This window comes from Lemur catta, chromosome 12 (genome assembly GCF_020740605.2).
Source record: "Lemur catta isolate mLemCat1 chromosome 12, mLemCat1.pri, whole genome shotgun sequence".
NCBI lineage: Eukaryota > Metazoa > Chordata > Mammalia > Primates > Lemuridae > Lemur > Lemur catta.
In genome coordinates, this window is record NC_059139.1 from 72,394,755 (window position 1) to 72,419,109 (window position 24,355).

Genomic DNA, 24,355 nt, shown 5'->3' on the forward strand with positions numbered 1-24,355 from the left:
GTATAATATTTGGCCTCTTATGTCCAGCTTCCTTCACTTAGCTTAATGTTTCTATGGTCATCCAGGCTGTGGATTTATCGATACTTCATTCCTTTTTTATGACTAATATTCCATTGTACAGATGTATCACATATTGTTTACCCATTATGAGTAGATGAGTATTTGTTTTTTTCTCCTGTCTTTTGGCTATTATAAATAGTGTTAATTTAAACATATCTGCACAAGTTTTTGTTTGAAAACTCATTTTCAATTCTCTTGGGTTTCAACTAGGAAATGGAATTGTTGGATCACATAGTGACTTTATATTTAACTTTTTGAACAAAAACCGAACTGTTTTCCACAGTTACTGAGCCATCCATCATTCCCACCAGCTATGTGTGAGGATTTGAAATTCTCCACATTATTGTCAACTCTTGTTATTTTCTGCATTTTGTTTCTTGTTTAATTATTAACATGATAGCCATCCTAGTGGGGGTGAATTAGTATTTCACTGTAGTTTCCATTTGAATTTCACTAATGACTAAATGATGCTGAGCATATTTTCTTGAGTTTTTTTGCCATTTGAATATCTTCTTTGGGGAAATTCCTATTCAAGGTCTTTGCCCATTTTTTAATTAAACTGTTTCTTTTTTTCCTATTCTGTGGAAAGTATTTTTATATATTTTAGATATTAGACTCTTATAAGACATGATTAGAAAATATTTTATATTATTCTATGGGTTGATTTTTCATTTTCTTGATATGATACTTTTTTCTTTTTATGAAAAGTTTTATTGAGATATAATTCATATACTATAAAACTCAGCCATTTAAAATGTACAACTCAACGTTTTTTCCTGTATTCACAGAGTATGTAACCATCCTCATAACATAATTTTAGAACATTCTCATAACCCCAAAAAGAAACCCCACACCCATTAGCAGTCATGCCCTGTCTTTCACCCACAACTCCCTCTCTCTTCCCTTCCCTCACAGCACAGACATTTTTAATTTTTATAAAATCTGACTTGCCTATTTTTTCTTTTATTGTTTTGCTATAAAAATGTTTTTAAAGATCTCAACATTTAAAGTTTTTTGAAAGTTGAACACTATGATGTACAAAAGTATTTTAGTTTGATGCAGTTCAACTTATTTCTTCCTTTTGTTGCTTGTACTTTTGGTGTCATATCTAAAATGCCAATACAAAATCCAAGGACATGAAGATTTACAACTATGTGCCATGTATGTATCTTTTGCATGTCTAACTATTATTTTACAGTTTTCCCCAAATCCTATGAATGGTCTTGGCACGTTTGTTAAAAATCAGTTAATTGAAGACGTCTGGATTCATTTCAGGGCACTTAATTCTATTCTGTTGGTCTATATATCTGTCCTTTTGCCAGTACAAGATTAATTTGGATACAGTCTATTTTCAGTAGGTTTTGAAATTGAGACACGTGAGTTCTCCAACTTTGATCCTTTATTTCAAGATTGTTTTAGCTATTCTGGGTCTCTTGCAATGCCATATGAGTTTTAAGATCAGTTTGTTTATTTCGTCAAAAAAGGCAGTTGGAATGTTGATAAGAATTGCATTAAACTGTTAATCAATTTGGGGAATATTACCTTCTTAACAATATTAAATGTTCAGATATATGAAATAGGTTATATTTCCATTTATTTAAGTGATCTTTAATTTCTTTTGATATTGTGTAGTTTTCAGCATAAAAGTCTTATACTTTCTTGGATGAATTTATTAATATTTCTAAGTAGTTTAATTTTTGATATTTTTGCATGTAAAATTATTTTATTAATTCCATTTTCAACTTTTCAGTTGCTAGCATATAGAACTACAATTGATATTTGAATGTTAATTTTGTATCCTGTAACTTTACTGAATTCATTTAGTTGCTGTAAAAGAGTTTTTGTTTTGTTTTTAGAGGTTGTTTTTTGTTTTTTTGGTTTATTTTTAGGTTTTTTGGAGTATGGAATTTGTAGGTATTTCTACATATAAAATCATGTCATCTGTGAATAGAAGTAGTTTTATTCTTCCTTTCCCATTTGGATAACTTCCATTTATTTTTCTTGCCTAAATGTTCTGGATAAACCTTCTAGGGTGATGTGGAGTAGAAGAAGTGCAAGAACAATTCCTGATTTTGCTAATTGTTTTCAACATGTCATATCTTTTTTGATCTGCAATTGTTTCATTACAGCCTTGTTTTGGGGTTAGATAGATATTTTCTATGTACCATTTTGATTCTCTTCTTTTTTCTTTTTATATACATATTTTTAGTTATTTTCTTACAAGTTCCCCTGGAAATGACAAGTTTAATCTTAGTTTATAAAATTCTATTTTAAATTATTATCAACATACCTTCAATATTATATTAAAAAACTTAGCTACTATAAGCTTTGCCTCCCCTTTTATGCCATTATTGTCAAGATTGTATCTTTAAAAAGGGTGTGTTTATCAATATAGTTTTATATGTAGTTATCCTTTGAAACACAGGGAAAAAAAGAAGTTACAACCAAAAAGAATAATAATAATACTGATTTTTACATTCACCTATGTAGTTATCTTTACTAGTGCTCTTTATGGTTCATAAAGCAAGCAACACTGTGAATGTATCATGCTACTGCCTTCTAGCATTGTGGTTCTCATGAGAAATCAAATGTTAATCTTATTGAGCATTTTTGTACATGAAGAATTATATATCTCTTGCTGATAGAAACATTTTCTCTTTGTTTCTGTCTTTCAACAGTTTGGTTATAATGTGTCCTGGTATGGATCTCTTCAAATTCGTTCTATTTGGAGTTCATTGAGTTATTGGATTTGTAGATTTATGGTTTTCATAAAATTTGGGATGTTTTCACCTAGCATTTCTTCAACTACTATTTCTGCTTTTTTTTCTACCTCCTGTGCCTCTGGAGCACCTTTCATGCATATTCTGATTTTTTTGATGGTACCATACAAGTCTCTTAGACTTTGTTCATTTATCTTTATCCCTTTTGTGTGCTTCTCAGACTAAGTAATCTCAATTAACCTCTAGTCTAGTGAATTGAAGCCTTCTAGTGAATTTTTTATTTTATTTTTTGTACTTTTCAACTTCAAAGTTTGTGTTTAGTTCTTCTCATGTATTTCTTTAGTTTTTTGCACAAGGTCTCTTTTGGTTCTTTGAGCATATTTTAAAAAGTTGATTTAAAATCTTTGTTTTGTAAATCCAATGTCTGAACTTCTTCAGAAACAGTTTTTGTCAATTTCCTTTTTTATCTGTTAATAGATCATATTGTTCTGTTTATTTGGATATCAAATATGATTTTTTGTTGAAAATTGGACATTTTTGAATACTATAGCAGTTATATAAATCAGAATCTCCTTTATCTCAAAGATTTGCTGTTATTGCCTGTTATAGTTGTTTTTTTGTTTGTTTAATAAATCTGATGAACTAATTTTGTAAAGTCTATATTCTTTGTTGTGTATGGTTACTAAAGTCCTTATTCCGTTTACTTAGTAGGCAGATAGTGATTGAACAGAGGTTTCTTTAAATTTCTGGATCAAAAAATAAATGTTCTAGTCATTAAAGATGGGTGATATGTGTGTTCTGGCACATCTTCAACACTTGGCTAAAGTTTGTAACTCTGTTTTAGACTTCATTTTCTGCTTGCACAGAGCCTAAAGGTCAGCAAGAGGTATGAACCTGGGGTCTTTTCAGTTCCTTTCTGAGCATGCACCCAGCCTAAGATGTACATGGCTTCTAGGTTGCCAAGATTATGGGCAACATATAAAGTTCTTAGTCACCAAAATGTCTCATTCCCAAGACTTTCTCCAAGTCTTCAGTTTGTCTATTATTTTCCCTGACTTTAATCCCTGTTCCAGGTAGAAGCACTTTATGAATTTGTCTTTAGATGTTTTCAACAAATGATCACTGGATAGCCACCTCAGCCCTTGGAGGATTCCAAGCTAGGCAAAATAGAGGCCAGCCTCTAGAGCTGGTTCTTCGGGAAGACACCAGACATGTTAAAACAACCACAATTATTTGAGAATAAGATCCATTCTGCTCATTTCAATACTAAAAACTGTACTGGAAATATGGGTCATATTTTTCAAGTCTTGTATTAAGCTGAGAGATGAGGAATGGAATGTAGTTAAAATGTCACCAAGTTTCTTGGTAAAATTCACCTGTTTTATTTTTCTTGATTAAGTTTTCATCTGGTTGCCATAAAATTGCTATGAATTTTCAGATTTCTGATAAAGTTGATGCTGACAGTGTTGCCAGGAATATTCATTGCTTTTGTGAAGGAGTGAGCAGATTCCTTTTCAATCATTTTGCCTATTTTGCACACTGTAATAATTGATGTTCCTTGATACGTTTTCTTTCAGACAATCCTCAAGGAGTAAGATAGAGTTCAACTAGCTTGCCCTAGGTCACTCGGTAAGTAAGAGGCTGTGCATGCTGGGATTCAAACCCATGCAGTGTGACTACAGTTTGCTAGAGAATTTGAAAAACTACTACATTTTCAGACATTTATAATAAGCATGACAGAATGTACTATGGAATAAGAAGCATTTCGACAGATTAGAATGTCTTATCAGTGATAGTGAATGTTAAGCTGAATTTCAAGTAAGTAAAGGGCGTGATACGCAAGAAAATAATGTGAAGCTCTAAAACCATACAATAAAATTAATTTGAATTTACAATTGGAATACTATGCCAGATAAAAGCAAACTATTTAATCCGAAATCTAACATTTAACATTTGATTTAGGATTAAATGTTCTAATACCTTTAGGAAGATTTACCTTCCCTACCCCTAGTTTTATAAAGTTGCATGAAAAAATTACACAGTTTTAAAACATTATGGGAGAAAATTAATATGGATGAATCCATTGGAAAACAATGTTTTGGCAGATGAATAGAATATGATTTGTAAAGATTTGCAATGGAACCAAAAACTCACTTTTTTCCTTTGTTATTTTTTGAATTTGCAGTGTGGTAAATAAAAGCGTGTTTGAGTATTCCTAGCTTTTATTTTTTTCTTTCTTTTAAATCATTCAGGTCCCATTTACTTAGTTTTAACAACACAAAGATAGCTTACCATTAATTTGCATTTTAGTCTTTCAAATACCTGTAAAGTGCAAAACAGTTCCATGATAATAAGATTTTATTAGCTGAGCTAAGTACAATTTAGAGGTAACATATGAAAAAACTTCCCAGTTTGCTTCATTTCCTGATAATGTAGGATGAGTAATATGTTAACATAATTGATCTGTAAATTGTTTAACATTGTGTATTTAATATATAGCCTATTACACCTAAAATTCACTGATTTTTAGGATGGGAAAATTAGAAATTGACAGTTATTTATTTGAAAACATGATTTAAATATGTGTAATGTGTATTAAAATACACATTTAATCAATTTGATATACTTTCCACAATTTCTTGTCAAAAATACATGCTTCAATGTTATACATATTCAGATATAACCAAGAAATATTGCTTGAATAGTATGGTTAATTACTGTTCATCATGAACAAATATTGAGACTTACTCCACTGTTATTTTAAGACTTCATTTTAACACAGAATAAAAATGAAAGAATGTATTTAAAAATTTTATTCAAATTTTCACACCTATAATCCTAGCACTTTGGGAGGCCAAGGTAGGAGGATCACTTGAGGCCAGGAGTTCAAGATCGGCCTGAGCAAGAGCAAGACCTTGTCTTTACAAAAAACATAAAAATTAGCCCAGAGTGGTGACATGCACGTGTAGTCCCAGATAGGAGGGAGGCTGAGGCAGGAGGACTCCTTGAGCCCAAGAGTTCACAGTTGTAGTGAGCTATGATGAGGCAACCACACTCATACCTGGGTGACAGAGCAAGACCTTGTCTCAAAAAAAAAAAAAAGAGAGAATGAATTAAAAAATTTTATTCAGATTTTATTCAAAGTGGGTATTTTATTTCTTAAATGATTTGAAGCTGTTATTTTGCTCTGATATTGAAGTATTGAGATTATATTGAAGTTTTCTATTTAGCAAAATCAATTTAATTATGATGATATGACTGTGAATTATTTTCACATTCCAAATGTTCTTATATAACTTGACTCCATAACCTATGAGTTCAATGTGTTTTATTGTCAAGAACTCTTTGTATCATTAAGAAAAAAAAAAAATAGAATAGGCCAGGCATGGTGGCTCACACCTATAATCCTAGCTCTCTGGGAGGCCGAAGTGGGAGGATTGTTAGAGCTCAGGAGTTTGAAATCAGTCTGAGCAAAAGTGAGACCCTAACTCTACAGAAAACAGAAAAAATAACCAGTCATGTTGGTGCACACCTGTAGTCTCAGTTACTGGGGAGACTGGGTCAGGAGGATTGCTTGAGCCCAGGAGTTTGAGGTTGCAGTGAGCTATGATGACACCATTGCACTCTAGCGCTTTAGCTATGATGACAGCATGAGGCTCTGCTCCAAAAAAAAGAAAAAAAGACTATAGATTTTTTAATACACTTTAACATATTGCCTTAGCTACATATTTTACATGACATGCTTGGGTAAGATGGCCTATCTCACAAAAAAAGAAAGAAACATTGTGAATCAATAAAAATTTATGAACAGAACTTGGTTACTTTTAATTATTGTTTTCCTTAATCTCAAAAAGTAGATCAATTTCTGATTTTGAATTTAGTATTTACAGAAGCACCAAAACTTCATCTATCTATGGCCACAACTAAAGTCTGGTCCCATTAAATATTCTTTAATCACTTAACAAATTTTTCCAATGAAACCATGACATGCTGAAAGGAAAATTTATAAATCTATAAATTTGGGGTGTTAGCAGAAGGCATTCAGATTAAACACAGAAAAGTGTTCAAAAATACAGACAATATACAAAAATAGTTATATCCACATATACATGCACATTTACAAATGTTTTGATGTCTAGAATCTCCTTTATGGAGTGAATTAACTTTGTTTAAAGTTTAAGGTCACTAACTAATTTTCAAGCATAAGAATTATAGAAAACCTAAAATAAAACTCAACATCTTTCTGAGATGTTTGCTTTTTTGTTTTAAATATTTTCATAATTTTTGTTGCTACTATGCATTGCTTTTATTAGATTTAAAGCTCATATAAAGTAAATATAATAAAAATTATTTCTGATGTTTTGTTTTTATTACTATTATTTCAAATATTATATTTCTATATCCTATTACATTTCTAAGATAATTATATAATACCTGAAATGATAATAGTGTAAGTCTAAGCCTATTTCTTATTTTTAAAATGATTTTCACTAATCTTATTTTAGTTAAGAAATACTTTTTATTGATTGATACAATGTATTTAATATATCAAATTATCAAAAACACATCAAGACAATATTGTATAAATAATAAAACCACAGTTATTGACTTAAAATAAAAGGTGAAAAAAAAAACCTCACGCTAATAACACGAACTAAAATATAAAGTAATGTTTTAACAATCCTGTTTGAGAACCTTTATAATAGTTGAAAATTTGAATAAAATAATAACTTTTAGCTTCCTGTGTGGGGCATCCCAGCATCCAGGCCAAAATAGAACTTCAGTGTACTTAGAGCCTATTATTTATCATTGCAAGCATGTCACTACTAAGAAAAATATAGTATTTTTCATTTTTAATTCTACAAAGAAAGTATAATATATATATATACATACACACAAATATATACGCACGTAATACCGACATACACATATATTGTTAGATACACACTGTAATAGTTAACACATAAAAGTGCTATACAATTATCTGTATATATGTTTTCATATATATTACATATACGATCCATATATATTACATATATAATAGTATATGTGGTTCAACTGATACAGTAAGTAAATGCAGTTATTCCTAGTGTTCAAAGCCCCTTTTCTGAGAAAAAGAAATAGGCTTTCCCTTTAATCCTGAATTTCAAAAGATCCTCTTGGCATCTCCATCATGTCTCTCCTTCAGGCAAGAAGTAATTACTACTGTCTCACTAAATCTGTTCATCTACAATTTCTTCAAATGTATCTGGTATAAATCTTATGTGTAGGCACTTTGGTGAATATTTTAATAGTAGAACATTAATTTCCATGGTTGAGATTCTTGACTTTCCAGTGAAATTGAACTTTGTGTTTATCCCCATGAGAACACCATTATGTTTCATGTTATTTCACAAACCATTCTTTAAAGGAATATAGTCTTTCCATTTATCTATAGTGATTTTTAAAAGGCAATCTAAATTGTTGGATATAATTTGAAAGATGAAATAATTTGAGTGTGTCAGACATAACTTTCAGTTCTAAGCAAGTCAAATGTTATCTACCACTCAAATGAAAACATAAATTTAATCATATGGTATATTTCTCTTTAAGTTCATATCTTAATATACAATGTAATGACCTTAAAAGCATTCTTCCGAATTGCTTCCTTGGGTCACAAATAAGTTATACATACACAAACACACATACACACACACATGCGCACACACTTGTACCTTTTTGTTTTGCTGTGATATACAAATACATTTTGAAACAATTATTTGATTAGACAAACAACTACTATTGTCACCATGTTATTTTATTAATATAGTCTAATATTGTATTTTTTTATTTTTAGCAGACTTATCATTCTTTTAGTTAAAATTTAGTCACTTACTCTCTTTGGGGATCTGGTAGATTGTTCCTCAAGCAATGCACAGTATAAATCCACAGGAGTGATCTTGAGTATCAAATTTACCTAGGAGAAAGACAGTAGCCAGAATGACTAGCAAAGTTTCCTCAAACACATCTCAAGACATTAAATGTGTCTGATCTAATGATGAAAATCCTTTTATGTGCTTTGGAAACAGTAGTCACCACATTTTTCGGGGGAGGGGAACTTCGGATTAGATAATATCACTTTAATTTTGTAAATATTGATAATATTTATTATGTACGATTTACTATGAATTGACCAAAAAGATACCCATCAAAATGTTAGAGAAAACTTATCGTATAGCTATTATTTTTCCTTTTCCATATGTAAGAAAATCCCTTAAGGGTGACAGTCATCAGCCATTAATATCAAATACTCTACTCTTTCTGCTATTCAAGTTGCTGTTTTTATGGGTCCGTTTCCAGAGGCAAGCTTTAGCATTAGCAGATCCATTACTGCATCCAAAAACAATTACCTCAGAACACTAAAATAATTACTAAGCTTCCCATCTCAAATGAAAACCAAAACTAGCTCTCAAATGAAACCACAACTTTAAGAAGGAGTATAAATATTTTGAAATGTTAAATTGAAACCTGTAAACCGATAGCAACTTAACGGAAAAATACTCTCATCAAATTTATGTATTACATATTGTTGACAGGGAGTTTTGCATCAAGTACGTCACCTGATGAGATGGGAGAATTGTAAACTTGATATTTTAAATTTCATAGTGTGTCCTCATATGCATGAAGCTACAGTAAATAACGTAGAGGAACTTGTGCTATGCATCAATGGTGAATACTATAATGATCCTTTCAAATGTCAAATGTAAATTACTGAAAACAAATTTCTTACAGAGAAATTTACAGAGCGTTTGTCAACCATTGAAGCAAGGTAAAATGTACAAATCTGATAGTAAATAGCAAAAGAAAAAAGTATGCAATATTGTTGAAAAATCTGAGACAGTTATGTAACCTTGTAATTATAAATATTCTTTTTCTTCTACCTTTTTATACTGTCAGTTTTCTAAGAAAATTTTTCAACAAAGAAATGTTTGCATTTCATGCTTCAATGGCATTTGATATTCTTGTTAAAAATGAATATGGCAACTTTGCTAAATCCTATGAAGACAATTCTTCTCTTTTAAAATCCGTAAGATATTTTAAAGAAGGAATATCAATATAAATTACTTCCACTAGAAAAGTGGTTTTCATATTTATGGCATACTTGGCAATTTATATTGAGAGGATGAAGAAGACATAATCACTCAGCATGTTTTGTGAATTCAGGGTCTGAGTTTTATTAGATAAAGTCAATTATTTTTTTTTCTTGTTTAGGGAGAGTTTGGTTTCTAAGCTGATCATGAGGAGAGGAACATAAGTCTTCTATTCTTTTTGCATATCAGAAAACAACAACATTGAATTCAAATAAGTTTCTAATTTAATTCTTCTTTGCCTTAGCTCCTGTATAACAGCCTACAGAAATAGGAAATTACTTTTATTTTAGCATTAATAAACAGTACTGTTATTGCTATGTTAACCTCATGTTAACTTATTGTTTACTAACACTACTACTTAAATCCTTCAAGGAAATTAATGAAAACTCACCAGTTGACAAATTTGTGATGGCCTCCAAAATTCACTGTGATTGAATACCTTTCCAATATTTGTGATTCACATAAACATTTGTTAGGGAGATTAACTACATAATTATCTTGTATCAATTGGGAATTTATAATTTATATATGAATGTTATGAAGATTAGCTATATAATTATCCTGTATTAACTGAGTGGCTACCCTTTTGATATCATTTTTGTTGGATTATTGTCATTGAAACTGCAAGGGGGTTTTGGCCTAAGTCCAGATGCTCACCACACAAAGATCCAATTACTGAGACAGGAGGATTGACAAGGAAGATAGAACTGTTTTAGATACAAAAGACGTCTTATCAGGAGAATGGAAAAAAAAATGCCTCAAATCTGTCTCCCCAACAAATAAAGAGTCTGGGCTTTTGAAAAAGGGAAAATTAACAAGGGGGTACATTTATTTTGGCAGGTTTTATTGAAATTAAAAAGGGTCTAGCAGAACCTCAACTCCTTTGTCCTGCAGAAAATCCACTGTTTCTGGGAAACAACTCAAAAGGTCAAGTAGTTTGTTATGGGAAAGGATTATTAAACAAACAAACAAAAATACAGGGGTCATTGAAATTTGTTCATAGAACTGGTTACAACTCCCTCCTTCTTTTTAGTTCATTCTTCAATCTTGGGGAATCAGGATGACTGTATATCTGGATGCTTCCTACTGAAATGGGATGTAGTTGGGTTTTGAGGAAGAACTTAAATGTTGGGTCTGCAACTGAAACTTCTTGAAACCTGCTGTTGAGCTGCCACTGGCCTCCACCCCTCAATAAGGCAGCGAAGTGTAATATATCCAAAAAAGTACCCATTTCTTTCTGGGTCCCTTCCAGGAAATATTGGCCCAGTATTCCCCAGATGGAATCCCCACCCTAAAATTTCCCTAGTCAAACATGAAAATAGTTTTAGGGAGCTAATCCAACAGTGGGTAGTGGAAGAGGCAATAAATTGAAAGATCCTAGCTAAAGAGTTATTTTGCTAAGCAAATGAAAATGCCCAAGTACAGGCAAGACATACAGGGTATATGTTTTCAGACATCTCATGGGTAGGGCTTGCGCCTCAATTACCTCAATTACCTGTTGGCCAGTAACCACGGCATACCCAGCTTTGTGTTGTCCATGTTCCATAAGGCTATTTCCATCCATTAAAACTTCTCCTCTGGGTTTGACAGAGGCTCATCAGTCAAATCAGGGAGACTACTTGGTTAAAAATCATGGACTGGGGGAAAAACAATCCATAGGCAGCAAGGTGGCTGGATTTCAGATGGACACTACCTTCTGAGTTATATTGGGATTGTCTAACAAAGTAACCTGATATTTACCCAAATATCTGGCAGTTAACCAAAAGCCTCCCGTTTGTTCCAATAGGGGTCTTTCCATTCAAAAGCAAATAGTTCTTGTGATTCTGGAGCAACAGGAATGCAATAGAGAGCATCTTTTAAATCTGTTACTGGAAACCAGGCAAACTTTTCAGATAAAGTTATAAGGAGGGTGTAAGTATTAGGAACTGTAGGATGAATATCCTCCACTCTTTGGTTTATTTCCTTAGATCTTGAACAAACCAGTGTTCCTAGGTTAGAGATATTTGAACCCATAAAATGGGAGTATAACAAGGTATATCTGACCTCTCTTCACTTTTTGGCCAGGAATTCAGTTTTAAGTTTTTTTTCTTGGGGTCCCCTTGATCAAGAGGGAGTCTGCTCAGTAATCGGGGGAAAAGATGCAATTCTATATTAGTTTACATTTCCTTCTTTTGAATTCTATATTAGTTTACATTTCCTTATTTTGGCCAAGATTTTGCAGAGACAGCATCAATGGTAAAACTTTTATTTTGTCCCATCTTTGACAGAGTGTTGTGGCTACCTCCCCAGTTCCATCCTGTCCTTTGGTGGGACCCTTATAGCCAAAGGACTTAAAGTCAAAAGACTTATAGCCAGTTAAATGTCCAAAGGGAAATGGAGGTGGATAGATATTTATAAACTTTTAAAATGCTTTAAGCATCGTAAAAGCAAAAAAAAAAAAAACAAAAACAAACAAACAAAAATTAAACACCAAACCAAAGTTTTAAAGCCTGCCTAATTCTGACACTGACAGGTAAAAGGAACCTTATAGGTAGCTACACATTCAAATTATCTAGATTTTAAGGACATTTGTCAAAGATGTTAAAGGCGTCAGAATATTTGATTCAACCAGAATCACAGGTTATTGTAAAATAATAGCAATTCACTTAACCAAGATTGATAATCAGAAGAATTTCAAAGCAATATGGAAAAATCTTAATTTTGAAAAGCTCGGTTTTCCCAAGTAATCAAAAAGCTAATAAGGATAACATAGGAATTATCTTGACAAAACATAAAATCTTTGTTTCTTAGGTTAGTTACCAAAGAGTAGAGAAAAATCTTCTTTAGTGAGATTGTTCTTATGGGAAGCCCATTTAGACAACTTGGAAGTCAAACATCATGAAAAGGGTACCTGAATTTATTGGACATAATAAGACTGTGCCCAGGGTCATTAGTGAACATTATATTATAAAGAAAACAAGAAACTGAAAACCAGTACATTGAGAAAGAGAATATGCAACTCTTACTAACAGCATAGGAAGATTTTTTTCTGACCATATCAAACAATTCAGACATATCAAGAAGCTAAAAATAAATTGCTTTTCCAGAAATTTAAAGTAAACATTTCAGTGTTAAACCTTAACAGCAGACTTAGAACCAGAGAGGAAAAAAAAAAGTTACAGTTGCTGACAAAAAGGTTGAAGGAGAGGGTTATCATCTCAGGCCTTCTGAAGGAGAGAAAAAGTTGAAAGCATCAACACAGCAAAAGTTGAACTTGTGAGATATAAATCTGAGAAATTTTAAAAGAAGCAGATTATAGAACTAGAATTAAAACCTCTTGTAGTTTTATTAAGAACAAATTTATATTTTAGGTGAACTATTCTGTTTTAACCTAAAATTTTTCCCATTTAATTATAGCCGACTTGATCACATATAAATTTTCTTTATAAATGTTTAAAATGTTTATGAATCTTATATCATAACTTACATAGACCATCTATGACATGCATGAAATTTTTGTTTTGCCCTAAATTTTTCTTAAATAACCAGTCATTTTATCTTAGGACCAAAAATTTACCATATAAGATCCTTTATATATAAAATATCTTTTTCTGTTTAAACTTATTAATTAAATATAGTTTTATACGTATAACTTTCTTCACATCTTTCTTCCCTACTAATGGTTCTCTTTATCTTATTGATAAATACCTTCAAATAACCTATGGATTAAACAAAATTATTTTTTAGTAAGGAAGAGCATATTATGCACATTTATAGTTTTTCTCTGAAAACATATCTATTTATTGTTGTCTCACTTTATAGATTGTATCGTATACATTAATGTGAAATTTTAACTCTCAGTAACCTGAACCATAGTGAAAACCTAGGAAGCAACAAATTTTTCATTTTCTGTCATAACGTATATCTTATTTACACTTACCTAATTTATTTTAGCAGTTTACTTCAATTATAGTTATCAAGTTATTTCCCATTAACCATTTTTACAGCCTATGAATATTAGATAAGCATTGTGATTGTGTCCTCAACAAAGTCATTCAATTTCTAAACAGACTCAATTATCTAAATACATCTTCATTAACAAAATTGTGGAAAAGAGAAGGAAAAATACTTTAAAACATAGACCAAGACACAATCACAAAATATAGTTTTAATTGTTACTTTTAAACTTAAAAAACTAACATAACAAATGTGACTATTCTAGTAAGACTTGCTATTCTGAATAATGTAACATCTTTTTTAAATTCTATAAATATGGTACAAGTTTTAGAACACATCGTTCTTAAAGCTGTTAACTAATTAGATCTTTCTAAAATATTACCTTAAAATAAAATTTATTTACATGACATTATCTGACTGTAGACTGGAAAACCTTTAACATCAATCCTTAGCATCTCAAATGATGAAATAAAGTCATAACCTATTTTTATATAAGTATCCATATCAAGATTTAAAAACTTTATAAATGGTCTCAAACCATTTTCCAACTCAAGTGCAAACTTGAATACATGTAAAATAATTTTGTGGTTCTCTTTGGATTCTAGGAATAACCATTTTGTTCATTTTAAAATAAATTACTCTACAAAAATTTACAGTTCAACGATTCATTTTTAAAAATTTTTCTAGGCAAAGAATTTTGCTATAACACAATGTGCACATAACAGGCTACCTTGCAACCTGTACTCAGAACAAGTCAAGAGTGAGCAAGACCAGAGGGAAGAGAGAAACTGAACCCTCCAATTCGATTTAAGTGCTTATAACTACAGCTCCTAGGGAAGCTTTAAATCTGTAACAGTACTGTTAATATCAGATGACAAAAAGACTGAGTCAAAAACATATTTTGTGTGTACTTTTCCACAGACAGTAAAGTCAATGGAAGAAAGTGCATCTGCAACTAAGATTAAAGACCAAAACCAAAATATCTTTGTAAACTTTTGACCATAAGTTTGTTTTTGTGTTCCTGTTTACTTGAGGTTTTTTACTCATTCTAATTTACTGACACTTATTTTTGTTTAGGCATGCCTACAACAATTTTTACCTATGTAAGAACCTTAAAGTTAAACACATGGGTATTTTTGCTAATAACTCAGGAGATTTAGCTGTTTTTATTAAAACAGTCATATTAAAGTAGTATTATCAAAATCACACAAACATAGATCATTTTGTGTTGTCTAGATTTTTAATTTCGTAACATTTGTGTTAAACCCTGACACCTTCAAATTCAAAAATAATCAGTAAACCCAGGCAAAAATGTATACTTACAGTTGTGAAGATATTTTATTTTTATTTTATCAATAATTTTTTTAAAAGCAGCTTACTTGAAAAGCATTTGGGCTTATTTATTTAATTTATGTGAGCTCCTTTTATTTATAAGCCAATTTGGTACCATGTAGACATAACATATGATACATGTACATTCACAAAACACATATAAACACACACAAACACACAATTTCATAAGTCTTGTCTTGGAACTCTAGCCATGAGATCCTCTGAAGTTCCACATAAATCTGCATACCTATGTTTCCATTCTTCTCTTTCGTTTTCTAACAGGTTGGCTCCATGAATACAGATGTCTTTAAGTTTCCTAGACCTTAGTGCAGAGAGGTTTTCTAAGCTCTTAATCCTTGGGATAGAAGTGTCTTTTAACATTTCAGACCTTAAAACCTGCCACAAGAGAAACTACCATGGGAAGTGTCTTTTAATCTCCCAGACTTTGGACCATGCTTATAACATCAACAGGAAATCTAAAATAGGCAAAAAAAAAAAAAAAATAGAACCAAAGAGTTTAACAGACTCACATTTACATGCCACACATCAATACAGATAAACACTCAAGATAAAGAGAAATTCTAGAGGTTTTAAACAAATGAACTGCAGCTCAACTAATAAGCCCTGGGAATGCCAAATCCAAACATGTTAGCTCTCACAAATGGTTGGCATCCTATTTAACCCAAAACAAGTAGGAATTCCCTCAGAATTCCCCAAATTGAGAGCAATATCAACCCACTGTGTGGTGCCTTCAAATAGCACTCACCTGTCCTGACATAGATGTCAAAATCCAGAGGTTTTTTTTCTTCTGAGGCAATCAGTAATGTGCTGAAGGCTGGTGACAACTGAGCCGGCCAGAGTCCAAATCCGTCCTATGGCAAATATGGCTAGGCAGCTGCTAAGGGAAGCTTTTGGTCTCTCCTCCTGCAGCCACTGAATGGTGAGATACACCATCCTGGATGAGCCCCCCAAATTGTTATTGAAACTGCAAGGGAGTTTTGACCTAGGTCCAGTTGCTTGTTACACAAAGATTCAATAATTGAGCCAGTGAGGATTGCCAAGGAAGATAGGGATTTTTTTAAAATATGAAAGATGTCTTCTCAGGAGAACAGAAGAAGCTGCCTCAAATCTGTCTCCTTGACTAATGGAGAGACCTGGCTTTTTAGAGATGGAAAATTAACAAGGGGCTATGTTTATTTTGGCAGGTGGTGTTAAAGTTAACAAGGGTCTAGTGCATGGGGCAGGTGACTAAGAGGTGGTGAGTCTTGGCATCAGGAAATCTGCCCAGAAGCCTTTGAAATCTCAATTTCTATGTCTTGCGGAAAATCTACCATTTCATCATTTCTGGGAAATAACTCAAAAGGTCAAGTAGTTAGTTAAGGGAAAGAATTATTAAAAAAAAAATAGGAGACATTGAAATTTGTTTATAGAGACAGGTACATTATAAAGTAGCTTACAAACATGGATTGTGTCCAAATATTAGTTGCATGAACTTTGGCAAGTAATTTAACCATTCTTATTTTCAGTTTTCTCATCTATAAAATGAAGTCATCATACTACCTTCCTACGAGGCTTAAAAGATTAAATATATATGTAAATAATTGGTTTCTCTAGCATTGAATGAGTAAGAAATTCCCTTTATCAATTAATTAATAAGAAAAACGACACATAATCATTTTTCTAGAAATTGTCTGGGGTGATGTAACAAAGAGGTACAGTTAAATCTCATTGCAGTTGCAAACATGTGCCTCAGTTTGTTTGTTTGTGTGTTTTAACATAGGCTAAGCCTGGGAAATCGGGATGTTTACTTTATTCTCACAATTGAAATATTTTATGAGTAATAAAATGTAAATTATTTCAAATATTCTGTTGTTTGTCAAAGGATAAATTTCTCAATATTTTCCATAGATTTAAAACAAGATTTATCTTCAACCACTATGTGAAATAGAAGAAATATTGAGGAGATTCAAAATAATGTAAAATAATGTTAAATTGATTTTGTTGCTGAGAAACCCTTGCCTGAAATCTTTGTTTGCTAGTTACATTTTATTCTTAATTCTTTAGGTTATTTGAGGGTTGTCTTCCTAGGATAAGTGGCTTTTAGAGTTAGTGACAGATTGTTGCAGATGGAGAGGTAAATTACTGCCACACTGTTGTTATCTCTTAATTGACCAGTAATAGTGGCTATATCATCATGTTCCTAGACACAAGGCTTCTTCTGTGACCAGAATACAGCTAGCAACTGCAGCAGTGCCCTTACATAGAAAGCATCCAATTAACTTTTCCCATGCAATGTTAGTCATAAATCCTCTCTTCTGTCTGAACACTTTTGTTTCAGTATATCTTGTAATATTTTGGAAGTGGGGGGTAGTTGGTATAAGAAGGATAAAAAGAAATAACTCAGTAGCCACCATCCCTGCTGAGATCGTGCCAGGCACTTCAAGGCACCCATGCTGCACGGGAATATTTGCCTTCCACATTGCACAATGGCTCAGGTTTCTTTCTAGATTTACAAAGCAAATAAAATTACTGTTAGTTCTCCAATGCAGTTGTGAGGCTAAACTTGTGGAAATGAAATGATAATCTCACTAAGGCTCAGTCTTTTGCCTTTAGGCAGGGTCTCTTATCAATTTCTGAGACTTTATTCCTCAGGCCCATAAAAAGGAGCGTTTTTTATTAAATTAGTTAAAAGGTTCTTCACTGAGAGCTCTAGGAATATGGTTTTAAATTGCACATTCATGAAACTTTAATCTATTTTTTCCAAAGCGGGACTGCAGTGATAGAATACTAACATAGAGCTTGCTACATCCCCCCATGGGAGTACCTGCTTGGAACTTGGTTTGCCAAATGTTCCCTTACAATGAACACAGTCAAAATATTTAAATTGACGATTACAAGCTATTGATGAATTTTCTGTATCTACAATGTAATTTATCTGAGACAGCAACAGCTGATCCACACATTGATGAAGCCCAAAGCGGGTTCTCCTCTGGAAGACACAATTAGAAAATCCAAAACGATCTTCTAGTTGCCCTAAGTCTGAAGATCAACTAAGATAGTATTACGAGCTGTAAATAAGGTTCATTCTGAAACATGTAAAGCTGTTTTTATGTATGTTATGGTTTTTGTTAGAAAAAATGACACAATTTTAATGAAGTGGAGAGCAAAATTGATTTGTTTTATACGTATGGTAACTAAGCACCCATAAGAAATAATTATTTATATTTTATTTTCTACTTGTATTGATTCATTAGGTCAGTATAAAGAATATTACATTACATTGAAAAAATAGTGTTATACATCATTTTGAAGAAAAAAAACATTCAAAAATACAATTTAAGACAGTCTCTCATTCATTTTAGTTTTATTATGCAAAGTCCAAAATATATTCAATGAATTTTTTGATTGCTGGTAAATATAATAAAATAACATGTTTATTACTGAGAAAGAAAAAAGTGATCTTTGACAACCAGGAGCTATCCTAGTAATATCAGCTAGGCTTGGTGCTAATATGAACTGAACTTGCCTAGCACACACAGCTAGGTCTGAATTCCCTCTCTAAAATTTCAAAGAACATCATCAACATCAGACAAGTTCGCTCTGACCATGATAAATCAAAACAAACAAACAAAAAAGATTACTATATAATCATATCTAAACACAGACAAGAAATGCACATTGGAAAGATGAACATTGGAAAGTTACAAAATAACAAATATCTTCCTCTCTGATGTAAATGAGTGTTTTTTCTTTATAAATTATACATTTAATAAAGCTCAGTCTAGTCTTCCATACCACTAGACAAGAATTTAAAAATACCTAATCATAGATTTACTTAAATTCTTGATAACATTCTAGAAGAGCAATGCCCCACTTCCTTGAACTCTCCCTCAAATTATCAGCGTCCCCTTACTGAGACTTTTCATGGTTTACCATGGTGAGTATTTCTTCCCCAATACAAAAAACAATAAATCGAATTTATTAAACTATAGGTGTGTTCTAGCTAATCTTTGTGTGGTTTTTTTTGTTTTTTGTTTTTTGTTTTTTTTGAGACAGGGTCTTGCTCTGTCACCCAAGGCTAGAGTACAATGATGTCATCATAGTTCTCTACAACCTCAAACTCCTGGACTCAAGTGATTCTCCTCCCTCAGCCTCCTGAGTAGCTGGGACTACATGTTCATGCCACCACACCTGCCTAACTTTTCCACTTTTTGTAGAGATGGGGTCTTGCTCTTCCTCACGCCAGTCTCAAACCCCTGGCCTCAAGTAATCATCCCACCTCAACCTCTCAAACCACTAGGATTATAGGCATGAGCCACCAAACCCTGCCCTCATGCTCATTTGATGAATGTAAGTGAGGTTTTCAGATAGCTGTCATCATTTCAAGGGCAAAATTAATAAAACTTTTGGAGCTGTTAATGTACCATTATATGGCATAATTTACCAAGAGTTGAATGAGCATTCTTAGCAATAAAGAGTGTGTGGAACAAGTTCTTACAGTCAAATCCACTCTCAGGATTTTTTAAAAAATTTATTTCAGAATATTATGGGGAACAAACAATTTGGTTATATAAATTGCTTTTGTATGGTGCCCATACCCCAGATAGTGTGCATTGTACCCATTAGAAGTGAATTTATCCATCTGCTTGATATCCAATGAATGTTATTTCCATATGTTCACAGAAGTGTTGACAGATTAGTTCCAATTTAATGGTGATGGCTGTGGTGTTTGATTTTCCATTCCTGTGATACTTCACTTAGAAGAATGGGCTCCAGCTCCTTCCAGGATAATATAAGAAGTACTAATTCACCATTTTTTATGGCTGAGTAGTACTCCATGGTATACATATACCACATTTTATTAATCCACTCATGTATTGCTGGGCACTTGAGTCATTGCCACATCTTTGCAATTTTGAATTGTGCTGCCATGAACATTTGAGTGCAGAACAGAGACACAAGCCAATGGATCAGAACAGAGAACCCAGACACAAAACCATCCTCATATTGCCATCGGACCTTTCACAAGGCAGCAAAAACATACACTGGGGAAAAGAATCTGTATTCAATAAATAGTGCTGGGAAAATTGGATAGTCACATGTAGAAGATTGAAACAGGATCCACACCTCTCAGCATTCACAAAAATCAACTCACAATCGATAATAGACTTAAATCTAAGATATGAAACCGTTAGAATTCCTGAAGAAAATGTTGGAAAACTCTTATAGACATAGGCCTGGGCAAAGAATTTATGGAGAAGACCCCAAAAGCAATCATAGCAACAAAAAAATAAATAAATGGGACCTGATCAGATTAAAAAGCTTCTGCACAGCCACAGAAATAATCATTAGAGCAAATAGACAACCTACGGAGTGGGAGAAAATATTTGCATGATACACATTCAATAAAGGGCTGACAACTTGTATCTATAAAGAACTCAAGCAAATCAGCAAGAAAAAAATCAGACAACCCCATTAAAAAGTGGGCAAAAGACATGAACAGAAAATTTTCAGGAGAAGATCGACTAATGACCAATAAACATATGAAAAAATGTTCAACATCTCTATTTATCAGGGAAATGAAAATCAAAACCACAGTGAGCCATCACTTAACTCCAGTGAGAATAGCTTATATCAAAAAGTTCCCAAACAACAAACGTTGGCATGAATGCAGAGAGAGAGGAACACTTATACACTGCTGGTAGGTCTGCAAACTAGTCCAAATTTATGGAAAGTAGTATGGCGATAACTCAAAGAACTAAAAGTAGAACTACCATCTGATCCAGCAGTCCCACTACTGGGTATTTACCCAAAAGAAAAAAAGACATTCTACGTAATCTTTGGCTGGAAGTCATTGACATGAAATTATTGGAACTTTGTATTTTTAACACAATACCTATGTGATATTACAAATTTCATCTGCCCAAATAAATAAACCTAAGAATAAAACTATGAAAGATTAAATTCTGTAAGACATCAGTTTTATAAGAAAAGCAGTGATCTTAGTTAATGAATGATTAGATTAATCCCAACTGCTTTATGAGTTATATTTTAGATTAGTTCTATATTTCCTGGGCCAGGTTGGCTTATGATCTAAGTGATATGGTCTAAAGAGACCTTTCCCACACGTAGCTTGCACTATAGTAAGGAAAAGAAATCTACACAGCATTATATTTATAGTGCTATAAATATAGCACATTGTGGTTGCTATCTGAGGAAGGTTTAAATGAACAGAGATGGTAAGAGGAGAATGAATATATAAATCCTTGATTCAAGGTTTACTGTAATACAAATTTGGTCTCTCTTTACTTCCCTCATTCTCTTAATCAAATCAAACTATGAAAAACTTAAAAATTGTGGGACAATAAAGTTCTAATATAGTTTTTAAATTATAAGATACATAGTACAGACGTACACAGAGCACAAATAAATATAATTAAGAATTGATTTCACAGAAGATTAAAAATCAATCTGGTGATTTATGCCTAGTATGGAAGAAAAATGAGATAACTAAGGGATAAAGATAGTCATTTTTAGTTATTTCATTTAAATCATCAATTTCCATTTTGCAATATAGTACAGAAATAATATATGGGAATGTGAATAATTTTTGGAATTTTTTCAAATTTATGGAACCAAATGCTTTAATGTTTAACTTTTTAAAAATTTTTTTTCTTCCAAATACCATTTCTGCCAATGGAATATACAAGAAAAATGTTTGCACAAGTAACAACTAACCTAAAGTAGCTATTTTATAAGAGAATATAAAAATCCTCAATGAGTCCAGCAAATTTTAAGAGTTTACTTTTCTCCAAATAACACAGAATTGTTGCTAGGAAAAAATCAACCTAACTGAAAACTAGTTTGAATCTGTGTGTATTTTTAAAAGCTGTTTTTGTGGTCAGTTTACTTTACTTTTCAAATACAAACAACTGTAAGGAAATAACATTAATGAATTGAGTGGTTGGTTAGGAATAAGAATTATTTTGTCTCTTTAGGGCTGGAGGAAAGCAAACTTTTTTCATATTTTTCTTATTTTTCATATGTAATATGGTGTTAATAGAAAATAAAAGTGACTCCCCTAATGCATGGCAGTCCTGTCTGTCACAACTGAACCATTCCATATGTGTAAGTCCTAAAACAGAAAAAAAATTTGAAATATAGCTGATAATATTTAGAGATTGATTCACATCCTGATCTTTATTTTTTGCTGGCGTTTTTGTAAAGCTTGCAGGATCATTTATTTTGTAGCAAGTACTTTGTTAACATTCTTTTCTGTAAATAATATTACCAGTAATTTTCAGTCTGTTTTTAGCAAGACAATCTCCTCAAGACTAGATGTTGTTTCTGAGGAAATTGGAATTTTGCAACTCTTATCAATGAGCAGGAGCCACTAAAAGAGACAGATCTGAAAATGAAATATGGGATGCTTCAAATAGATCAGCAGAATAAACTGTATTATTGATTTTTTAAGCTTTTTTTATTATCATTTTGGTCAGTTTATATGGTATTCTGAAACTCTGTTTTTGCTAATGCTATAAAAATTCACTTCAAGAGCATGATAGAAAGTCAGTAATACTTTAAGACTTTTATCACATTAGTAACTTTCTTATGATATTAGAAATTCAATAAAGGACAGAAAAGTCACTGATCCTATAGCTAAATTGCTAATATAATGCAGCACTTACCACTATGACATGAAATATGCATTTTACTCTGATGCTTTGAAGCTTTCAATTTTTCTTTTCTAGTCCGTTAAGGGACCTTTCTTGCAGTGTATTTTTTTAACAATAAATACACAACACTGTGCAAAAGTTCACAAATAGTAAAACAGCAGGACATTGATTGTTCTAAAGAAGAAAAAGGTCATCTAACAACTAATCATGCTTCTGGGCTTATATAGCACAGAACTCATGTGGCCCTAGAATACTTAAAAAGACAAAAAAACACTTAGCAAAATTTGGTAAACTACAGTTGTAACAAGATCATCTTTCAAAGTTAGTATTAATATTAACTAATTGAAATTTAGATAGGGAGTTTGAAAGATAATTTAAAGTATTGGCATCACATGGTTTATGCTCTGAAAACACCACAGTCTCTGGCACGCATGGGCTTTGCTTATGAGACAAGTGGGTGTCTAATACAGAAATTCCATATGAAGTGACAATTGAAATTCTTTCCATTTCTGTTAAATTAACAACATTTTAAGTGCCTTACCCATGCCAAGGTACACATAAGTAATGTGACCTGAGGCAATAAGCCATAATTTTATTACATATGTTCAATGGCCAAAACCTTCAATATGCAAGATGTCATATTCATTCATTCATTCTTTCATTCATCAAATATCTATGGAGCATTTACTTTGTGCCTTTAATCAGGCACATTTCATGTGCTTGGGATATAGTGTTGAACGAGACATATAGAAAAACTATATATGTGAAATATAATAAATTATTCAGTTAAGTTCTAGGAACTCAGTCAAAAAGCTGTTATTTATAGCAAGCGATGAGTTTGGTGTTGTGGTCAGGGAAGACTTCTCTGAAGAGGTGACAGTTGAGTGGAGATTTGAAAAATGAAGAAGAACTATTTTTCAAATATATTTCTAGTTTTAGAATAGGTTAAGTCCCATGCTTATCACAACTCTTTTTCCTGGATCCCCTCTAATGTGCTAGGTAATACGAAAGGCATAGAATTAGGGCCTGTAACCTGGATACCCAAAAGGGAATGTCAGCAAGAAGCAAACTGATTCATGAAACGCAGCCAGGTGCTGAAAGCAACAGGCGTTGCTGAAGTCAAAGCGCAGAGTGAGACTGAGAGAGAAGACTTGGCTGAAAATCATTTTTTGAAGCTCTAAGACCGCAGTGTTCTGCCTCTATCCATGAAAACCAGGTGAACCTCTCACTTCAGCAGAAGATTAGAGATTGCTCTCTGGAGAGAATGAACCAAAAACAGTATGGCATGTGTGACACCAACAATGGCTGAGGAAAGAGTAATGAATTGTAGTGAAAAGAATGGGACCAAAAGAAATCTTTACATGAGGAATAGTGAAAAGACAATGTTAAAAAGGAACAAAGCTTTGAAAATACTTAGGAAAAAAAATAATGTTTAGCCTGAGCGATATACATAGAAACCTTTTCAAGACTGAGAATAGAGCAAATTTTTTGCAGACTTTGA